This window comes from Notolepis coatsorum (genome assembly GCF_963971535.1).
Source record: "Notolepis coatsorum genome assembly, chromosome: 12".
NCBI lineage: Eukaryota > Metazoa > Chordata > Actinopteri > Aulopiformes > Paralepididae > Notolepis > Notolepis coatsorum.
This window is the reverse complement of record NC_140176.1, coordinates 19,632,702-19,652,772: the sequence shown is the minus strand read 5'-3', so window position 1 is coordinate 19,652,772 and position 20,071 is coordinate 19,632,702. Positions and strand designations below refer to the sequence as shown.

Sequence of the window (20,071 nt, the reverse complement as noted above, 5' to 3'; positions counted from 1 at the left end):
TCTTTAGAGCGAATGTCTTTCTTTCCGTTCTTAAAGGGCATTTGTTCCAAGGTCCATAGCCGCTCTACGTGTTGCAGGAGTGCGGTTTCTCCCTCTGTGACTCGGGAGTGGAGACATCTAGTGGCTGTACTTCGGTTGAGAGATTTGGCGAGCGGGCCTTGGAGAGTCCATCCCAAACGGGTCTCGACTGCTGCAGGACAGCCTCGGGGTCCGGTATGAACCCGGTCTATCGGGACAATGAGGTCTGCATGGTCGGAGCCTATCAACAGGGTCGGCATAGCATTGTCTATGAGCGGGATCGGTAACTTGCGCAGATGTGCATATTTCTCCATCAGCTTGGCGACGGGGTATGTGTACCGCGACAGTCCTATTTCTTGGCTGGTGAAAGCGTCTGCAATCTGGTACCGTCGCTCAGGCTGGCCGCTTGCTGCGATAGAGAATGAGACATTCTCGCCCTTTATCGTCTTCAAATCTCGTCTTATTGTCCGAATTGTCATTTGGGTTTCGCTTCCCCGCAGCCCTAGCTGGGCCGCAGCGGAGGCGAGCAGCAGGGTCTTCTCTGACCCGTCATCGAGGACGGCGTAAGTGTCCAGGACTTTATTCTGGTAGCTTAGTGTCACACGCACTACTTTTAGGAGTACTCGGGCTCCACTGCTGCTGGCGGGATCGATGTACATGACGCTCGCTTTGCGGCTGGATGGTGCAGGTGAAGGGCGCCGTCTGTTACTGTCGTGAAGTATGTCCAGATGGGCTCCATCGCACTTGGTGCACCTTTTCTTTAAGCGGCATTCGGCTGCCATGTGTGAGCGCGCACAGCGAAAACAGCGCTTGTTGGACTTTATCCATTGACCTGCTTCCTCCGCGTTCAGCTTGGGGAAGGAGTCACATTGCGCTAGCCAGTGTTCTTTCTCACAGTAGGGGCACACTATCTTCCACTTCTCCGTTCTGGAGGGGGTACTGTGGCTCCTGCTGCTCGGTACTGACTCCGATTGGTGCATCACAGTCACCGATCTTCTTCCATCATTTAGTCGTCTGGTTCCTTCTCTGGAGCCAGGGGTGCTCCGTCCGAATGTATCTAGCCGTAGGCTGCTGACTTCTCTCGCCAGGAAGTCTGCTAGATCGAGGAGGTTCGGTTCGGGGCCATTCGGGTCTCTGTGGTCCCTCTGCCGCCTAAAGCGCTCCTGACGAGCGGGCGGCAGCTTCTCCAGGATCCTTTCCACATTTGAGTTGGCGTAAAGTTCATGCCTCCCCTTCTCTCTTTGCGCTCCCAACATCCCTACCAGGGACTGCACTCTGATGGACAGGTCGTCCAGTGCTCGATTGTCTATTGCTGGGGGTAAGCGGTCGATGTGTCGGATCTCCTGGATCACGTAATCCCATATGCGCCCATACCTCTGGTCCAGTGCTACCAGCGCTGCTGTGTATGGGGTGGTGGAAGTCGCGTAGGCGAGCGCTATATTATGTGCGCGGGGTACCTTTAAGTGCTTCAGTAGGATGGCGTATTTGTGGCGTTCATCCAATACATCCACCAACATGGTCTCCAGACACATGCGGAGTTCTGTATACTGGGCCCGGTTCTCTTGGGTGAAGTCGGGTACCATAGGCGTGCCAATGTATGACGCTGACTGTGGATACATCGGCGAGCGTTGGGGGAGAGGCCTCCTAGGCGAGTCTCCTCCCGCTCCTTGGTATGGGCTGGTACCGGCAGTGTACCATGGCCCGCTTGTCCAGGTGCTGTTCCTCGGTGCGGGTCGTGCGTCGTGCTCACCCGGGTATAGAGTCGGGGGTCTGTAGCGCAGCTCCGCGGGAGTATAGCCTGGGCTGTACCGGGCCTCCTGGTCCGGTAGAGTACTGTGCTGTCTTCGGGCGTGGTTCTCCTCCTCTTCCTCTTCGTCTTCAGTTAGGTCATCCAGTGCTTGTAGTCTCTGGTTTAGCCTCTCCACAGGATATGCTGCTCCTTCCCGGTTGCTAGGTCTCGCTTGGACCGGTGGGGGGAGGTGGTCTGTGGGGGGTATAGACCTCGTCTGTTGGTCAAGTTCAGGGTTGTTTACTCGGCTAGGGGATGCCGCCCTGGAGGTGTGTCTAGACGAGTTCCTGGAGCCTCTGGCGGAGGGAGAGGGTGTTGTCCGTCTGATCAGCTGTTCTATTAGTTGCGACTGCTGTCTGTCGCGCGCTGCGTCCCGTTGAGCACCGGCTCGTTCTCGGGCCACATTCTCTTCCATCTGAATGCGTCTTATTTCTAGACGTATCTGCTCGTGTTCGCTTCGCTGCTGGATCTGCAGTCGGTCGCGTTCAGCAGCGGCGTTCAGGCTGATGAGGAAGGCCTGCTGTAGGGTCCTCTCTGCCTCGCTGGGAGAAGGCGGTTGTATAGGGGAGCCTTCCCTCGGGGTACTCCTTGCGGAGCCTTGGAGTTCTATCTCCACGGTGCTCTCCCCGTCTTCTTCCGTGCCGAGTTCTCTCTCGGTAGCGTTGTATTCCTCCCGGGACTCATCGGGGACTACTTCTTCAGTACTGGCGGGGTGTGAAGTCATGTCTGGTTCCCACTGGTCCCCACCGTGAACTTGGTCAGTTACATTAGAGCCCGTAGGGGCCTCTATGGTCGGGGTAGTCTGGGCGTTGGGGTTAGACATACTTTTACTTTCTAGTTTTACCGCGTTTACTGTTAGTAGAAGACTAGGTTGTTGACTGACAGCGTAAGCCTCTAAGTACTGAGGGAGCCGTCGTTTGCGCTGCAGGCGTTGGTTAGGAGGATCGTTTCGTGGAGTGTTCATCATAGGCCATTTCAATATTAATAACACTATATTAATATTACACTAATTACCCTCCGGCTCGAAGGACCAATTGTAACTGAGGGGTACAATTCCCTGACTGTATTACTAGATATGATACTTACTACCACTACCTTTGTACTTAATATTCGGCCACCCAGTACACGGCATAAATATATTATCATAAACACTCTCACGTAGATGAAACGGATCCAACACAAATGTACGAATTAGAAACAGGTCTTTATTTCTACACAGCGATGGTGTGTAGAACAAGCACTTAATCACTTAATTACATTTATGAATTGAAATAGTATGCACTTTTATGGCAAAGAGTATTCGTCGGTATATCAATAGAGAATGTCCAATCTCTGAAGGCGCAGGTGGTAAATATACGACCTGGAATAGTTAAGGAATAACAGCAATGATACTTTAATGACTATAAGACTGGATACACTAGGGGGGGGTTAATCCGGTCGCTTGTAAGCCGACAGGAGTAGGAGGGGGGGGGGGGGTAGAATCCGGCTGCCTCGTCCGGCCAAGGGTATCCCAGGTGAACCCACTGTAGTGCCGTTCAATGCGCCGGCGATCCTTGGACCACAGATGAAAGCAGGTGGACTCTTTGTGGGCCGGCTCTCTCCGGTACACGGGGGAGAGACGTGAAGCGACCTCGTCTTGCAGAGCGTCTCCTCACCTTGCGTCCTCTCCAGGGGGGGGGGGTTCCAACACACGGCAGTGTCGGGGGTCTTTATCCATGGAATAATCGAAGTATACAAAGCATAATCCGTGCCTGGGAAGGCGGGCTGTCGTCGGTAGAATAATCCGGTATACAGGTCCACTCGCTCGTCGGCTCTAGGGCTCCTCGGGTGCAGCTTCACATGGGGTCAACCACCCCGGGTAAGCAGCCAGTTCTCTGCCCGAAACGATGGGGTACTGACTACGGTAGTATTCTCACCGCACGAAGCACTATATATTAACAGACTATTATTAGCTTAATAGACTACGTCCAACTCGACGATATAGTGCCAAATATGACTATTCAAATATTAATATACACGATGTCTCAATACCGATGGTAGGCGAACTTGGCCTTACTCCCACACGTGGCGTCGCGGGGAGGCTTTACGTCTGTGACTCTATTGGAGGGTAAGAAACTGGACTGAAAAGGAAGTCCTACTTTAGTAGCGCAGTATATATACGCACTATGAACAAATAGTCCCATTAGTGGTGCGGTAGCCAGATTCCTACGCGGAACTAGGACTTGTTCGTACATGTGGAGCGGTACGTTTGAACTGGGTCTGAGGGGTATGGCAGCCTGGCACCAAGGTCTCGACCAATAGTAGAATGGAGACTATTATGGGATGTTCAGTAGGCTAGAATGGATATTCAATGCATATTGTACAAGGAATATACAAGGGATATCAGGGAATATTAGAGAATATACAAATACAATTAAATATATATATATAAATAAATATATATATTCGGTTTAATCTGGCCCTTCACAACAGTAGGGCTAGGTGTTTAAACACATATAGTAGGGCTAGGTGTTTAAAACACATATAGTAGGGCTAGGTGTTTAACACATATAGTAGGGCTAGGTGTTTAAAACACATATAGTAGGGCTAGGTGTTTAAACACATATAGTAGGGCTAGGTGTTTAACACATATAGTAGGGCTAGGTGTTTAAACACATATAGTAGGGCTAGGTGTTTACACACATATAGTAGGGCTAGGTGTTTAAACACATATAGTAGGGCTAGGTGTTTAAAACACATATAGTAGGGCTAGGTGTTTAAACACATATAGTAGGGCTAGGTGTTTAAAACACATATAGTAGGGCTAGGTGTTTACACACATATAGTATGGCTAGGTGTTTAAACACATATAGTAGGGCTAGGTGTTTAAAACACATATAGTAGGGCTAGGTGTTTAAACACATATAGTATGGCTAGGTGTTTAAAACACATATAGTAGGGCTAGGTGTTTAAAACACATATAGTAGGGCTAGGTGTTTAAAACACATATAGTAGGGCTAGGTGTTTAAACACATATAGTAGGGCTAGGTGTTTAAACACATATTGTAACTGAGGTGTACAATTCCCTGACTGTATTACTAGATATGATACTTACTACCACTACCTTTGTACTTAATATTCGGCCACCCAGTACACGGCATAAATATATTATGATGAACACTGTCACGTAGATGAAACGGATCCAACACAAATGTACGAATTAGAAATAGGTCTTTATTTCTACACAGCGATGGTGTGTAGAGCAAGCACTTAATCAAATCAATCACATTTATGAATGGAATTAGTATGCACTTTTATGGCAAGAGTATTCGTCGGTATATCAATAGAGAATGTCCAATCTCTGAAGGCGCAGGTGGTACATATACGACCTGGAATAGTTTAAGGAATAACAGCAATGATACTTTAATGATTATATACTGGATACACTAGAGGGGGTTAATCCAGTCGCTTGTAAGCCGACAGGAGTAGGAAGGGGGGGGGGGGGAGAATCCGGCTGCCTCATCCGGCCAAGGGTATCACAGGTGAACCCACTGTAGTGCCGTTCAATGCGCCGGCGATCCTTGGACCACAGATGAAAGCAGGTGGACTCTTTGTGGGCCGGCTCTCTCCGGTACACGGGGGAGAGACGTGAAGGGACCTCGTCTTGCAGAGCGTCTCCTCACCTTGGTGTTTAAACGCATATAGTAGGGCTAGGTGTTTAACGCATAGTAGGGCTAGGTGTTTAAAACATATAGTAGGGCTAGATGTTTAAACACATAGTTTCAAGTTTCTTTATTAGTTGTCATACAGAAGTACAGAATACTTTTATATAAAATGCTTCTTTCTGTTTTGCTCCAGAGATTGTGCTAGATAAAAATAGATAAGTATAAAATAAGTATAGTAAGTATAAAATAGAAGTCAAGTACGTAGACAAACGTGTTCAGTATATAGTTTCAAGTTCAAGTTTCTTTAATAGTTGTCATACAGAAGTACAGAATACTTTCATACAAAATGCTTCTTACTGTTACGCTCCAGAGACTGTGCTAGACAAGATAGTATCAAATAACATAGTATAGCATGTAAATTAGAAGTAGAAAATTAGGTCACAGTGTTCAGTATAGACATATGTACAATGTTCGATGCAGAATAGACGTAACTGAGTTACCATATAATATACAATACTAGTATGCAGTGTACTAATGTACAATACTATATAGTGCAAAGCAGAAATGGGATGAGGTACAATTTAGGTACAATTTACAGTAAGGTGTACGAGTTGTAGTGCAATCCTTCATCAATAAATATAAAGTGTGGGGAGTGGGTGCTACAGTGTGTTTGTTTAAAGTGAGTGTGTGCTATTAAGTGTGGGGAGTGGGTGCTACAGTGTGTTTGTTTAAAGTGAGTGTGTGCGTGTGGATGTGTGTGCTATGTGCGTTTGATGGTTGTTGTGTACTGTAGTGTTCATTGTTCGTTGAGCAGCCTGATGGCCTGGGGATAGAAGCTTCTTCTGAGTCTTTCTGTGCTCGCCTTGAGACTCCGGTATCGCTTGCCTGACCGCAGCAGTTCAAAGAGGCAGTTGTTCGGGTGACTGGAGTCTTTAATGATTCTCTTAGCCTTGCCCCTGCACCGCTTGTTGGAAATGTTCTGGAGGGTGGGGAGCCTCCCTCCAATTGTGCGTTCGGCTGAACGTGTCACTCTTTGTAGTCTGCTTCGGTCTTGTGCAGTGCTATTCCCAAACCAGGAGGTGATGTTGCCAGTCAGGATGCTCTCTATTGTACATGAGTAGAAGTTCTTAAGGATCTTCTGACTGACTTGGAACTTCCTTAGGCGCCTGAGGAAGTAGAGGCGTTGTCGTGCCTTCTTCACAACACTGTCAATGTGTGTGGTCCATGTCAAGTCCTCGGATATGTAGGCTCCGAGGTACTTAAAGTTGTTCACTCTCTCAACCGGTGCCCCGTCGATGCTGAGGGGGCTGTAGTCCTTGACCCCCGACCTCCTGAAGTCCACAATCATCTCCTTTGTTTTGCTGACGTTCAGGGAGAGGCTGTTTTCCTGGCACCATCCCGCCAGGACCTTGACCTCTTCCAGGTAGGCCCTCTCGTCGTTGGCAGAGATCAGGCCCACCACCACTGTGGTGCCGAGCTGTAGTCGATGAATAGCATTCTCACATAGTTCCCCTTCCTCTTGTCCAGGTGTGATGCTGCTGTGTGCAGCACATGGGCTATGGCGTCCTCCGTGGACCTGTTGGGGCGGTATGCAAATTGCAGGGGGTCCATGTTGATGGGGAGGGAGGAGCAGATGTAGCCCTTTACTAGCTTCTCAAAGCACTTCATGGCTATGGAGGTGAGAGCTACAGGGCGGTAGTCGTTGAGGCAAGCAGGCTTGGATTTTTTGGGTACAGGGATAATAGTGGACTTCTTCAGGCAGGTGGGGATGACAGCCTGTTCTAAGGACAGGTTAAATATGTCAGTGAATACCGGGGCCAGTTGGTCAGCACAGACTTTTAGGACGCGGCCGGGGATGCCGTCCGGTCCTGCTGCCTTCCTGATATTCACTTTTTTAAAGGTCCGCCTCACCTCATGCTCTGTTACCCTGAACACTGAGTCTCCATCAGCAGCAGACCCCCCCCCCCCCCATTGCCGTGGCTTGTGGGCTGGTGTTGTTATTACCAGCATCAAACCTCGCATAGAAGGTATTGAGGTCATTTGCTAAGGAGATGTCACTGTTCAGTTTGAGGGAGGTGCCTTTGTAGTCTGTCATCGTTTTGAGCCCCTGCCACATAGCTCTAGAGTCAGCTTGTTCAAACTGGAGTTCAATTTTATCCCTGTAGCGCCGTTTTGCCTCTGTCACTGTCCTCCTTACATTGTATCGCGCCACCTTGTGGTCATTCATGTTGCCTGCCACCAGGCCGTCGTTGTATGCTTTGGTGCGCGCTTTCAGAGCTTCACGGACGGATTTGTCTACCCAGGGTTTTTGATTTGGGTAAACTCCAATTGTGGTAGTGGGGATTGTTTCTTCCACCAAAGTACGAACAAAGTCCAGCACTGTCTCCGTGTAGACATTAATGTATGTATACATATATACAATGTACAATGCAGAGTAGAAGTAACTGAGTTCCAATACAATATACTATACAATACAAAGCAGAAATGGGATGAGGTACAATTTAGGTACAATTTACAGTAAGGTGTAATGAGGTATGGGTTGTAGTGCAAATTCTTTACCAATAAATATAAAGTGTGTTTAGGTGTTCTAAAGTGGGTGCTGCAGTGAGTTGTTTGTTTAAAGTGAGTGTGTGCGTGTGGTAGGGATGGGTACCGAATTCGGTACTTTTGAGGTACCGAACCGAAACACGTCGGTACTACCGAGTATCGAATCAAGTGAGAAACCGAATTAAATTTTTTTTTTTTTACTTTTTTCTTTTCATGTCAACGTTCACACGCACAATATATGCTTACCTAGGATTTGACTTGATTCAACAACAAAGCAGTCGGAGCAATGACAAGCCGAAAACTGTCGAAATTGTAGTTATTTGAAGTTTGGATTTTTTTTTACGACTGAGGTAGGTAAATAAAATTTCTTGAGACTAAAGTACCGAAAAAAGGTACCGTTGGGTACCGGTATCGATTCACAGGTACCGGTACCGGTATCGGTTCAAATGTGAAAGGTACCCATCCCTAGCGTGTGGATGTGTGTGCATTTGATGGTTGTTACATAGTGTTATTGTCATTTAGCATTCTGATGGCCTGAGGATAGAAGCTTCTCTAGTAGGGCTAGGTGTTTAAACACATAGTAGGGCTGGGCAATTAATCAAGTTTCAGTTTAAATAACAATGTTTGTCATCCCACAATCATGAAAACAAGATAATGGATTATTGTGCCGCATGCCCTGTTGCTCTTATTTTGTCTTGTGTTGTAAATGCAGTGCACCCTTCCTCCACAGCGGTGGGTCTCTAACCTTTTTTCCCGGGTATTGTTTACAATAGGGAGGTGTAGAGGTTACGTCATTGCCGTTTTTCGTGTTCCACCGCAATGTATTTCCCCATTGCCCATTTCTAAATCGTCTCGTTTAAAACAAATAAAGCATTAACATTTGCATGGTGTACCTTTCTGTGCTTATTCATCCACAATCTATAGCTCAACATGAAAAGATTCGCAATTAATCATAAAAAAATAGCCAAATTTTATTTCAACCAAAAATGCTTAAACAATAATGTTAAGTGATAGAAGGGAACTCATTTTGTGCAAAAATGGAACGCTTTTCAATTTCCATGCGGCAGAATTGATACAATAGCCGATAATCCATTTTCCCAATGATAAATCCCTATACGGGTGGAACAACCAGTGACGTCAGACTACACCTCCCTATAGACACCTGACCTGTTCGCTGTTTACAAACATACCGTGTTCGAGCCAATCAGCAATACCAACTGAGTCACGTGACGTGACTAAGTTGCCTCGGACCTGCGCAAACTCCCCTGACTAAAAGTTGTTTCAAACTAAAACAGCTGGATGTCATTTAGCCAAATCAGCATGGCTGTGAGTGTGTCTTTCACCTTTTACATATCTAGCTTTGGCATGGATTGGTTTTTTAGATCTCTAGCATGGCTAACAAATGCAAATATATTGTAGTCTGCCCTGTTGTTCTGTTCTGACCAGGATTACGTTCCTTTCTGCTCCGGTGATGCGCACGCACACAGAGTCTGACGTATACAGCGAACAGGTCTATGGGCTGCAATTATGCTTGTGCAGTGCTAAAAGGACCAACGATACCAGGGACACTGGCATCACTTTCCACATGTCAGTATAGAGTAGATGAGAGATTTATTTGTACATAATATATATTTTTACATATGGATCAATTAAAACTACAGAATGTTATTGAACTAGGTAACTTTATGGTTCGCTAAGTTACGTTAACTGACCAGCTGAGTCAAATGTTATTGCTGATTGCTAGCTCTCAACAACATTGATCTGTTAGCAAACATTTAATGTTAGCTAAGCTAACTTAGAACTCAAATGTAATACATTTATTAATATACAGCAGGTGTGTTTCTGATTATAATTGGCTGCCAATATAGGCCATAATGCTGATTACCGAATCTATTTAGGATTTCTACATAAAAGATATTGCTTAATGTAGTATATTAGCCATTCAGAATACCAGACAGTTCTTATATTTAAAAAATATTTTTTAGTTTCATTCTAGACATATACAGCTGTCTTACACTCATTACTTTGAATAAAAAACATGATTGGTGTACTGTAAGAAAAATACAATGATTATATAGACAACATACGCCTCTTTCACCGTGCTGTAATTGGAACCAGGTAAGATGGCTGCCATATTCCAGAATGTCAATTGACTATGACACGTTGCATCTACTGATTTAATACTGTGTAACAAAGTATTGTTCTGCCACTCGCTTGGTTGTTGATAGGATGATGTCAAATCAGACCTTCGGATGGTGGATGGGAACGCCCCAAACTGCTTAAAAATCACCAATATTGTTCTCATGTAAAAAACAAAACAGAGAGGAGAGGAGCGGTGCAGCAGATGCAGATGCAGCAACAGACGGACATGCGCCTCCCGCCACACCTGTTGAAGGTGGTAACTGAGTACTGCAGTAAAGACTAACTAACTAACAACCAGGAGGTCAAAGGGCGTTTCACCGATGACGCCTGGGGGCGCGTGGTGGTTGAAAGGAGCTTTTAGTCGAGAACGTGACAACGACGAGGGGTTAAAGGTGGTCCCGGGTGGAATCTCGCATGTTCTCTCGCTCCCTCGCTTGTCTCCATGCCTCCTTGATTAGTGTCAAACGAGGAGGCAAGGGAGGACTAACACGCATCTCTCCTTTTCTGTGCTCCGGAGTGGGACTTTCCAAGGTTTTAATGTAACACGATCTAGTGGAATGATGTTCTCTCTTGTTCCGTTTCCATGGTTATATAATGTAACATGATCCAGATGTCCTCTCCTGTTCCGTTTCCAGGGATGAAAAGAATTAACGGCGTCGCCCAGCGAGTTAAGCTGGGCGAGAATCTCGGACTGTTGTCCCGCCATAGCGGCCATTGAACCCTGCATAGGCAGGACCTGGTCCCTGAGGTCCTGCACCGCAGCCGCAGCCCGCTCTAGTTGGAGACCGTGATCCCTGGTCAACTCGACTTGAAATGCAAGTGCGGTTCTGACCCCCTCTGTGTCGGCTGGGGTCGTCATGGTTGGTTCGTAATGTTATGGTTTGACACCGACCCCAAACGCTAACGACACAAGAGAGTAGGATTCAGAGTTGCCAAATACGAGGGCTTGTTTATTTGATAATAAGAATAAGTGAAACAGGGAAGCAGGTCAACAAGAACAGGTACAATGAACAAGGGGCAAAGTTCTGCTGCTCTGCAGCTTCTCCCGGAAGGGTAGTCTTGGGAAGCAGGAGCAGACCTCTGTACCGCTCTGCAGACTCTCACGGCGGACCTCTCAGATGTTGTGCAAGACCGAGAGAGGGAGAGAGGGAACGGGTCAGTGACAGAGCAGACTTGAAACGAGCTGGAGGACAGGGTGTTATATTCTTCGTGTTAAACAACACAGTGATGTGCAATATTCCAAAAACAGCCCAAGTGAATATCTTCATGTAAACACACAGTGAGCAAAAATCCAAACACCGTCCAAATGTGAAATACTATCTTCGTGTAAACACACAGTGAGCAAAAATCCAAACACAGTCCAAATGTGAAACAATATCTTCGTGTAAATACACAGTGAGCAAAAATCCAAACACAGTCCAAATGTGAAATAATATCTTCGTGTAAATACACAGTGGGAGGTGGAAGATCCCAAAAATATTATTCCATAAAGGAAAGAGCAAAAACGATAAAGGCTGGGTGAGTGACTGTCTGACAAAAAGGTGGTAGACTTCAGTGTAAAGGTTACACACGAAAATCGGAAATAGGTCAAGACAGTCAATCTAGAAAAACTCACCCAGACGAGCTGCGTAAAAGGAACAGGAACAACAGTGGAGGCGAGCGCGCGCCACGGAGCAGGTATCCAAGCGAAGGCTTCTAGGAATTCCTGGAGAATAGCACAGTGAAACAGAAGCAACGGGGAAAAACATCCAGCGACAAATCAAGACGAACCAACCACTTAGGGTGGGGAAAACGGGGTATAAATAATGAGGGATCGATTGATTGAAAAGCAGTGACAGCTGGGGAATGTGATTGAAAAGCGTGGGGAAGTGAGAGAACCAATCAGCGACGTCTCAGATGACGTCAGCGGGGAGAAACGTGTGAACGAGGGAATTGAAATACTTGACAGAAAAAATGAATGAAAACAAAGCGAGGGTGGTTAAAGGAACAGAACGAGTGAGAAGGCAAGGACAGAAACCTCACAGTACCCCCCCCTCCACGGGAGCCGCCCGGCGACCAGGCCGACCCGGCTCGTCAGGATGGGCCCGATGGAAGTCGGTGATCAAGCCGGGATCCACGATGAGCTGCCGGGAGACCCAGCTACGCTCCTCTGGGCCGTAACCCTCCCAGTCCACCAGGTATTGGAATCCCCGGCCCCGCCGACGAACGCCCATCAACCGGCGGACCTGCCACTGGGGGTGACCATCCACTAGCACAGGAGGCGGTGGATCAGGAGCTGGAGGCATAAGGGGACTGAGGGAGACGGGCTTAACCCGGGAGACATGGAACACGGGGTGGATGTGCATGGATGCAGGAAGCTTCAGGCGCAGGGCCGCCGGACTGAGTACCTTCAGGACCTCGAAAGGACCGACGAAGCGAGGGTTGAGCTTCTTGGCCGAGGACCGTAGCGGGAGGTCCTTCGCGGAGAGCCACACCCTCTGCCCAGGGCGGTAAGTCGGCGCGGGAACCCGGCGCCGGTCGGCACCACGACAGGCGCGCTCAGATGTCCGGAGCAGCGCGGTCCTGGTGATCTCCCAAACGCGACGGCAGCGGTCGAGGTGGACCTGCACGGAGGGAACTGCCACTTCCGTCTCCAGTGCGGGAAAAAGAGGGGGCTGGTAGCCCAGGGAGGCCTCAAAAGGGGAGAGGCCGGTGGCGGAACTGACCATTGAGTTGATCGAGTATTCAACCCAGGGAAGGAAACGACTCCAGGATGCCGGCCTCTCGGCTGCCACACACCGAAGAGCAGACTCCACGCTCTGGTTCATCCTCTCCGTCTGCCCGTTTGTCTGGGGATGGTAGCCAGAGGAGAGACTGACCGTTGCCCCCAATCCCTTGCAGAAAGCCCGCCATACCTGGGAGGTGAACTGGGGCCCCCGGTCAGAGACGATGTCCTGGGGAAAGCCGTGAAGGCGGAACACGTGGTGCGTCAGGAGGTCCGCCGTCTCGGCTGCTGAGGGAAGCTTGGAGAGGGCCACGAGGTGGACCCCCTTGCTGAATCGATCCACCACGGTCAGAAGGCAGGTGTTCCCCTGGGAGGAGGGTAGACCAGTGACGAAGTCGAGCGCCACATGTGACCACGGACGGCTTGGAACGGGAAGTGGCTGCAAGAGCCCGGAGGGTGCCTGGTGAGAGGCCTTGCTGCGGGCACAGACCGCGCAGGCCAAAACGAACTCCTTGACGTCGTTCCGCATGGTGGGCCACCAGAAACGACGAGCCAGGAAGGAGAACGTGCGATGGACGCCTGGGTGGCAGGCGAACCGGCTGGTATGGCCCCACAGCAGTACCTGGGACCGGACAGAGTCAGGGACGAAGAGACGGCTCCTAGGGACGTTGCTTGGAGCACGTTGGAAGCGTAGGGCACGCCTCACCACACCCTCGATGCCCAAGGTGATGGCTCCAACCACTCGGGCCTCCGGGATGATGGGAGATGGGTCCTCAGAGGGTGGAGCCCCCTTGGAGTGCATCCGGGACAGGGAGTCGGCCTTCGTGTTGCGGGAACCGGGGCGGAAGGTCAGCGAGAAGTCGAACCGACTGAGGAAACTGGCCCATCTCGCCTGCCGACCGTTGAGGCGCCTGGAAGCGCGGATGAACGTTAGGTTCTTGTGGTCCGTCCAGATGGTAAAAGGCTCCTCGGCACCCTCTAGCCAATGACGCCACTCCTCCAGAGCAGCCACGACCGCCAGTAGCTCCTTCCGAGTGGTGGGTTCCGGCCAATCCTCCACAGCCTGGATCTTGCGAGGATCCGCTCGGGTCAAGCCCTTCTCCACGATGAAGCCCAGGTAGTCGACGGAGTTGGAGTGGAAACGGCACTTCTCCGCCTTGACGAAGAGCCGATTGTGGAGGAGGCGCTCCAGCACCCGGCGGACATGCAGGATGTGTTCCTCGAGGGTCCTGGAAAAGATAAGAATGTCGTCCAGGTACACCACCACGAACACCTCCAGCATGTCACGGAGGACATCGTTCATGAGTGCCTGGAATACCGCCGGGGCGTTGGTGAGGCCGAACGGCATCACAAGGTACTCATAGTGGCCCCTGGGGGTCTTGAAGGCGGTCTTCCATTCATCGCCCTCACGGATACGGACAAGATGATAGGCACTTCGGAGATCCAGCTTGGTGAAGAACGAGGCCTGGGTCAGTGGCTCGAAGGTGGAGCTCATGAGAGGTAGGGGGTATTTGTTCTTGATGGTGATCTCGTTGAGCTGACGATAGTCGATGCAGGGTCGCAGGTCCCCATCCTTCTTACCAACAAAGAAGAACCCGGCCGCCACCGGGGAGGAGGAAGGCCGAATGAGTCCTGCTTCCAATGACTCAGAGATGTAGAGATCCATCGCCTTCTTCTCCGGGACAGTCAGACTGTAGAGGCGGCTGCCGGGAAGGGGAGCCCCTTGGCGGAGGTCGATGGCGCAGTCATAGGGGCGGTGAGGTGGAAGGGACTGTGCCCTGGTCTTACTGAATACCTCCATGAGGTCGTGGTACTCGGGAGGAATGGACGAGGGATCCGGGGGCAACTCACCAGCCGGTCTCCGGGGCGGGGGACAAGACGCCGCCTGTAGACAGCGGGCGTGACAGGAGGAGCTCCAGCCCCTGATGGTACCGGAGGCCCAGGCGATGTGGGGCTCGTGCAGCGCGAGCCAGGGCCTACCCAGGACCACCGGGACAAGGGGGGATTGGGTAATGAGGAACTGGATCCTCTCTACGTGGTTCCCAGCAATGGTCAGCAAGACTGGGCCGGTCCGTTGAGAGATGTCGGCCAGGCGGTGTTGGTCCAACGAAAAGATCTCCAAGGGCCTCACAAGGGCCTCAAGAGGTATGTTGGCTTGGGTGGCAAACTCGAAGTCGAGGAAGTTCTCGTCTGCCCCAGAGTCGATGAGGGCCTCCACCGTGGCACGTTGGTTCCCCCAGGCCAGGGTGACGCTCAACAGATGGTCAGGCGGTGCGCGGCGCTGGGAATGGGAAAAACGGCTCACCAGGATCTCCCGGGGTCTTGGTGAGCCCGATCTTTTGGCCGGATAGGGCAGTCGGCGAGAAAGTGTCCCGTGCCTCCGCAGTAGAGGCAGAGCTCGGACCTGAGCCTTGCCTGACGCACCACCTGGCTCAGACGAGAGCGTCCCAGTGGCATGGGTTCCTCCTCGCGCACCGGACGGGGAAGCCTGTTACCTTCAGTAGTGTTGGGGACGGGGCGTCCAGGAGTCCGGGGTGCTTCAGGAGGTGACAGTCGGGTCCTCTCGCGCCTTCTCTCCAGGAGGCGTCCGTCAATACGGATGACAAGGCTAAACAGCTCCTCGAGGGAGTCGGGCACCTCCCTGGTAGCGAGCTGGTCCCGGACTGCGTCACTGAGCCCCCTAATGAAGGTTAGGCGAAGAGCAGGTTCGTTCCATCCACTCTCCACCGCCGCCAGTCGAAACTCCATGACATAGTCCGTCACCCTGCTGCTCCCTTGTCGGAAGGTCCCCAACCGGGCTCCAGGGTCCAGACCTCGGGCTGGATGGTGGAACACTCTGCGGAGCTCCGCCACGAAGTCTGGGTAGGAGAACAAAAATTCTGCTTCCATTGCCCAGGAGGAAGTGACCCACTGGGCAGCATGGCCTGAAAGTAGGTTGGTTATATAAGCCACTCGGGACCCATGAGCAGAAAAACGGCTTGGTTGATGACGGAAAACCAACTCACATTGCATGATGAATGTGGCACACTCCTCGGGATTACCGTCGAACAGCCGTGGGACGGAGAGAAGGGGTTCCCGAGGTGCGAGATCTGCTGGGGCTGCGGGGAATGTTCCTGAAGGGTGTGAGAGATGAAAAGAATTAACGGCGTCGCCCAGCGAGTTAAGCTGGGCGAGAATCTCGGACTGTTGTCCCGCCATAGCGGCCATTGAACCCTGCATAGGCAGGACCTGGTCCCTGAGGTCCTGCACCGCAGCCGCAGCCCGCTCTAGTTGGAGACCGTGATCCCTGGTCAACTCGACTTGAAATGCAAGTGCGGTTCTGACCCCCTCTGTGTCGGCTGGGGTCGTCATGGTTGGTTCGTAATGTTATGGTTTGACACCGACCCCAAACGCTAACGACACAAGAGAGTAGGATTCAGAGTTGCCAAATACGAGGGCTTGTTTATTTGATAATAAGAATAAGTGAAACAGGGAAGCAGGTCAACAAGAACAGGTACAATGAACAAGGGGCAAAGTTCTGCTGCTCTGCAGCTTCTCCCGGAAGGGTAGTCTTGGGAAGCAGGAGCAGACCTCTGTACCGCTCTGCAGACTCTCACGGCGGACCTCTCAGATGTTGTGCAAGACCGAGAGAGGGAGAGAGGGAACGGGTCAGTGACAGAGCAGACTTGAAACGAGCTGGAGGACAGGGTGTTATATTCTTCGTGTTAAACAACACAGTGATGTGCAATATTCCAAAAACAGCCCAAGTGAATATCTTCATGTAAACACACAGTGAGCAAAAATCCAAACACCGTCCAAATGTGAAATACTATCTTCGTGTAAACACACAGTGAGCAAAAATCCAAACACAGTCCAAATGTGAAACAATATCTTCGTGTAAATACACAGTGAGCAAAAATCCAAACACAGTCCAAATGTGAAATAATATCTTCGTGTAAATACACAGTGGGAGGTGGAAGATCCCAAAAATATTATTCCATAAAGGAAAGAGCAAAAACGATAAAGGCTGGGTGAGTGACTGTCTGACAAAAAGGTGGTAGACTTCAGTGTAAAGGTTACACACGAAAATCGGAAATAGGTCAAGACAGTCAATCTAGAAAAACTCACCCAGACGAGCTGCGTAAAAGGAACAGGAACAACAGTGGAGGCGAGCGCGCGCCACGGAGCAGGTATCCAAGCGAAGGCTTCTAGGAATTCCTGGAGAATAGCACAGTGAAACAGAAGCAACGGGGAAAAACATCCAGCGACAAATCAAGACGAACCAACCACTTAGGGTGGGGAAAACGGGGTATAAATAATGAGGGATCGATTGATTGAAAAGCAGTGACAGCTGGGGAATGTGATTGAAAAGCGTGGGGAAGTGAGAGAACCAATCAGCGACGTCTCAGATGACGTCAGCGGGGAGAAACGTGTGAACGAGGGAATTGAAATACTTGACAGAAAAAATGAATGAAAACAAAGCGAGGGTGGTTAAAGGAACAGAACGAGTGAGAAGGCAAGGACAGAAACCTCACAGTTATAATGTAACATGCTACAGTCTTGTTATGTTCTTGTTGCACGTTTACTACTTCCTATCCATTTTTGATGAGCATCTGTCTTCAAAACAGAAGCAACAGGAGTGGGTGGTTGCACACAGGACGGGGCATTATTTTCACATTTGACCTCGCCAACAAAACAGTCAAATCAGACCAGTCTATATCATGAGAATAAATGATTACTTGAATATTATTATTCTATTTAATAAAGAAGCATGTCTGATACATAAGTGTGTCTGATGCAAACACACTCCTGAATTCTGGCGTTGAAACCGACAGCAGTGTGGTGTTAAGTATCTAGGCTCCACTGTGCTCTGTGCACAAATGTGTTCCCCCTTCATATTCCTGTCTTGGGCTACACTTGCAGGGCTGGTGTTCTCTGGTGTGCTGATGAACCACATGGGCTAATAGTTCAGAGTTGCTCCTATAGGACATCCTAACCCAAGACTACACGTCGGAATGGGTTCAATTAGGGCTGGGCGATATGACCAAAAATGTTATCGCGATAAAATTATAAAATTATTTTCATATAATTCGATATCGATAATTATCGTCGATAGGCCTGTCACGATAACACATTTTGCTGGGCGATTAATTGTCCCAGAAAATATTGCAATAAGCGATATTATTGCGGTTTTGAGAGATTTTTTTTTGAGAAATGTATTTCCCAAAAGTTTTCAATTAACCTTTTTATTTATTTTTACTAATATAATAATAGCATAATAATGCAAGGAAGCCGTTTCAAAGTGCAATAAACCTTTATTTAACATTGGAAGATATTTTAAATATCCTAAATAAAAAAATGCTCAGTTTGATTGTTTATTATAAAACAAACTGAAACTGGAAACAAGCCCTCTGTCTGGCTTTTTGTATCATCCTTTTAACATGTACATTTATTATTAATGTACCTTGCGGTACCATGTACAAAATGTTAATAAAGTATGAAGAAAAAACTGTGGAAACGTAATAAATAAAAAGGCAGTGAAACAATAATCAAATAAACACCAAAATATATACTATCTCTATTGGAATGGAGACTTCAGCACAGGATAAACTAGGGATGGGCAAAAATAATCCAGATCGATTGATCACATGATGTACTCGAGTACTCGTGGAGGAAAACGCTGTACAAAATAAACATCTTTTCCGGTGTTTTAGACTTTTATTTTGAAACCCACCCACCGGTCCGGAGCGGAAGTATTGTTGTTATTATCCTAGCAGAACGTATTGAGCGGACAACTTGTCTCGTCCGGTTCTGTGTTTTTGAGCTAATGATAAAACAAATGTTGAGATTGTTGGTGAACAACTAACTTTAGGTTAGTTTTAACGTTAGCTACTAACGTTAGATGCAGCTACTACAGGCAATCAACGATGAGGAGGAAGCGCCAAAGCCGTATATAATAGAATAGTAGCCCTGTGGTGTGTAGGCACGACTCGAAACTACCTGTTATAATAAATTAATTCATGTTTAACTTGTCCCCGTGTCCAGTCCTTTGACTAGCCCCACCTGTTCATTGTAAACAATGATGCATGTAATTGTATTAACGTTATTCTGTGTTGTAGCTAGCTATGCTATACGTTGTATTTCGTTTGTTAGCTATTTAGCTAATGTTGATAGCATCAACGCTAGATCTTTAATCTTTATTTAGCAGTCCAGTTTCTCCGGGCAGTAGCGAGAAACTACTTGGGTCTAAAAATAGCTACACTACAAAGAACACTACTTGGTTAAAAGGAGCAACACTATTGAGAAATGTAGTTAAGCTATGTGGCGTTGCTAGTGCCCCACGGAGCTCCCGTGCTGTAGTAAGGCCAGCGGCCCCCCACACAGAGAGTGACTGACAAGGGGTACTGGTTCCGCCTCATTAAAACAAACGCGCAAATAGCAATTAATTGCGCCCGTCAAAATCATTGCATTCATTTTAATTATTGCGCCGATTAATCGATTTATTGCTTATTGCGGAAGGCCTAATCGTCGATATAATGTCTGTCAAGTTTAATTAACTTCTAATATGCTGCTGCGAATGTCTCAAGTCGAGTTGATGTCGTCATCAGTCCGCGCACGTTAACAGTTAGCCGACAAGCGGAGTATCTCATGACAATAAATATGACACTAAAATACTCTCTTCCGCCACAATATATTTAAACGACGTCCACTCCCACACTACTATAAACGTGGCCTCAGAATTCAAAACACACACATACTCGGCACGTAAATATATAAAACAGTGCCGTGCAAGCTAGGTATCCTAGCCAGCCTGTTGCTTCTAAGCGGTGTATTCCACGACAATGTGCTAAATATGACACTAAAATACTCTCTTCCGCCAAAATATATTGAAACGACGTCCACTGTATACCCCACACTACTTAAACGTGGCCTCAGAATTCAAAACACACACATACTCGGCACGTAAATATATAAAACAACGCTGTGCAAGCTAATTAGCCTAGCAAGCCTTGTTGTTGAGTGAGTCCTAGTACCTCTGGGTCTCCTTCCGGATCTCGTTCGCTCTCGGCCATCTCCTTCACTGATTGGTTGTTAGCTGTTGTGCGTATGCACGTCACGTCATCACGTAACGTTGGTTGTTGTTAGTGAGTGTGCTGAGCCGAGGCTGAACGGAGCCAAGCTTGGAAATCGATATATCGAAACTTTGCGACCACGTTTCATGTTTATTTCGAGGAAATAATTTATCGC

The 20,071-nt window shown here is 48.6% G+C and overlaps 1 protein-coding gene across 1 annotated transcript in view; it reads left to right on the top strand.

Annotated features, from left to right (window-relative positions):
* Positions 1-20,071, top strand: part of LOC311237792 (leukocyte elastase inhibitor-like) — a gene marked incomplete at its 5' end in the record, with an annotated part of 48,732 nt that overhangs the window by 16,105 nt on the left and 12,556 nt on the right. The gene's annotated exons all lie outside the window — the stretch shown is intronic.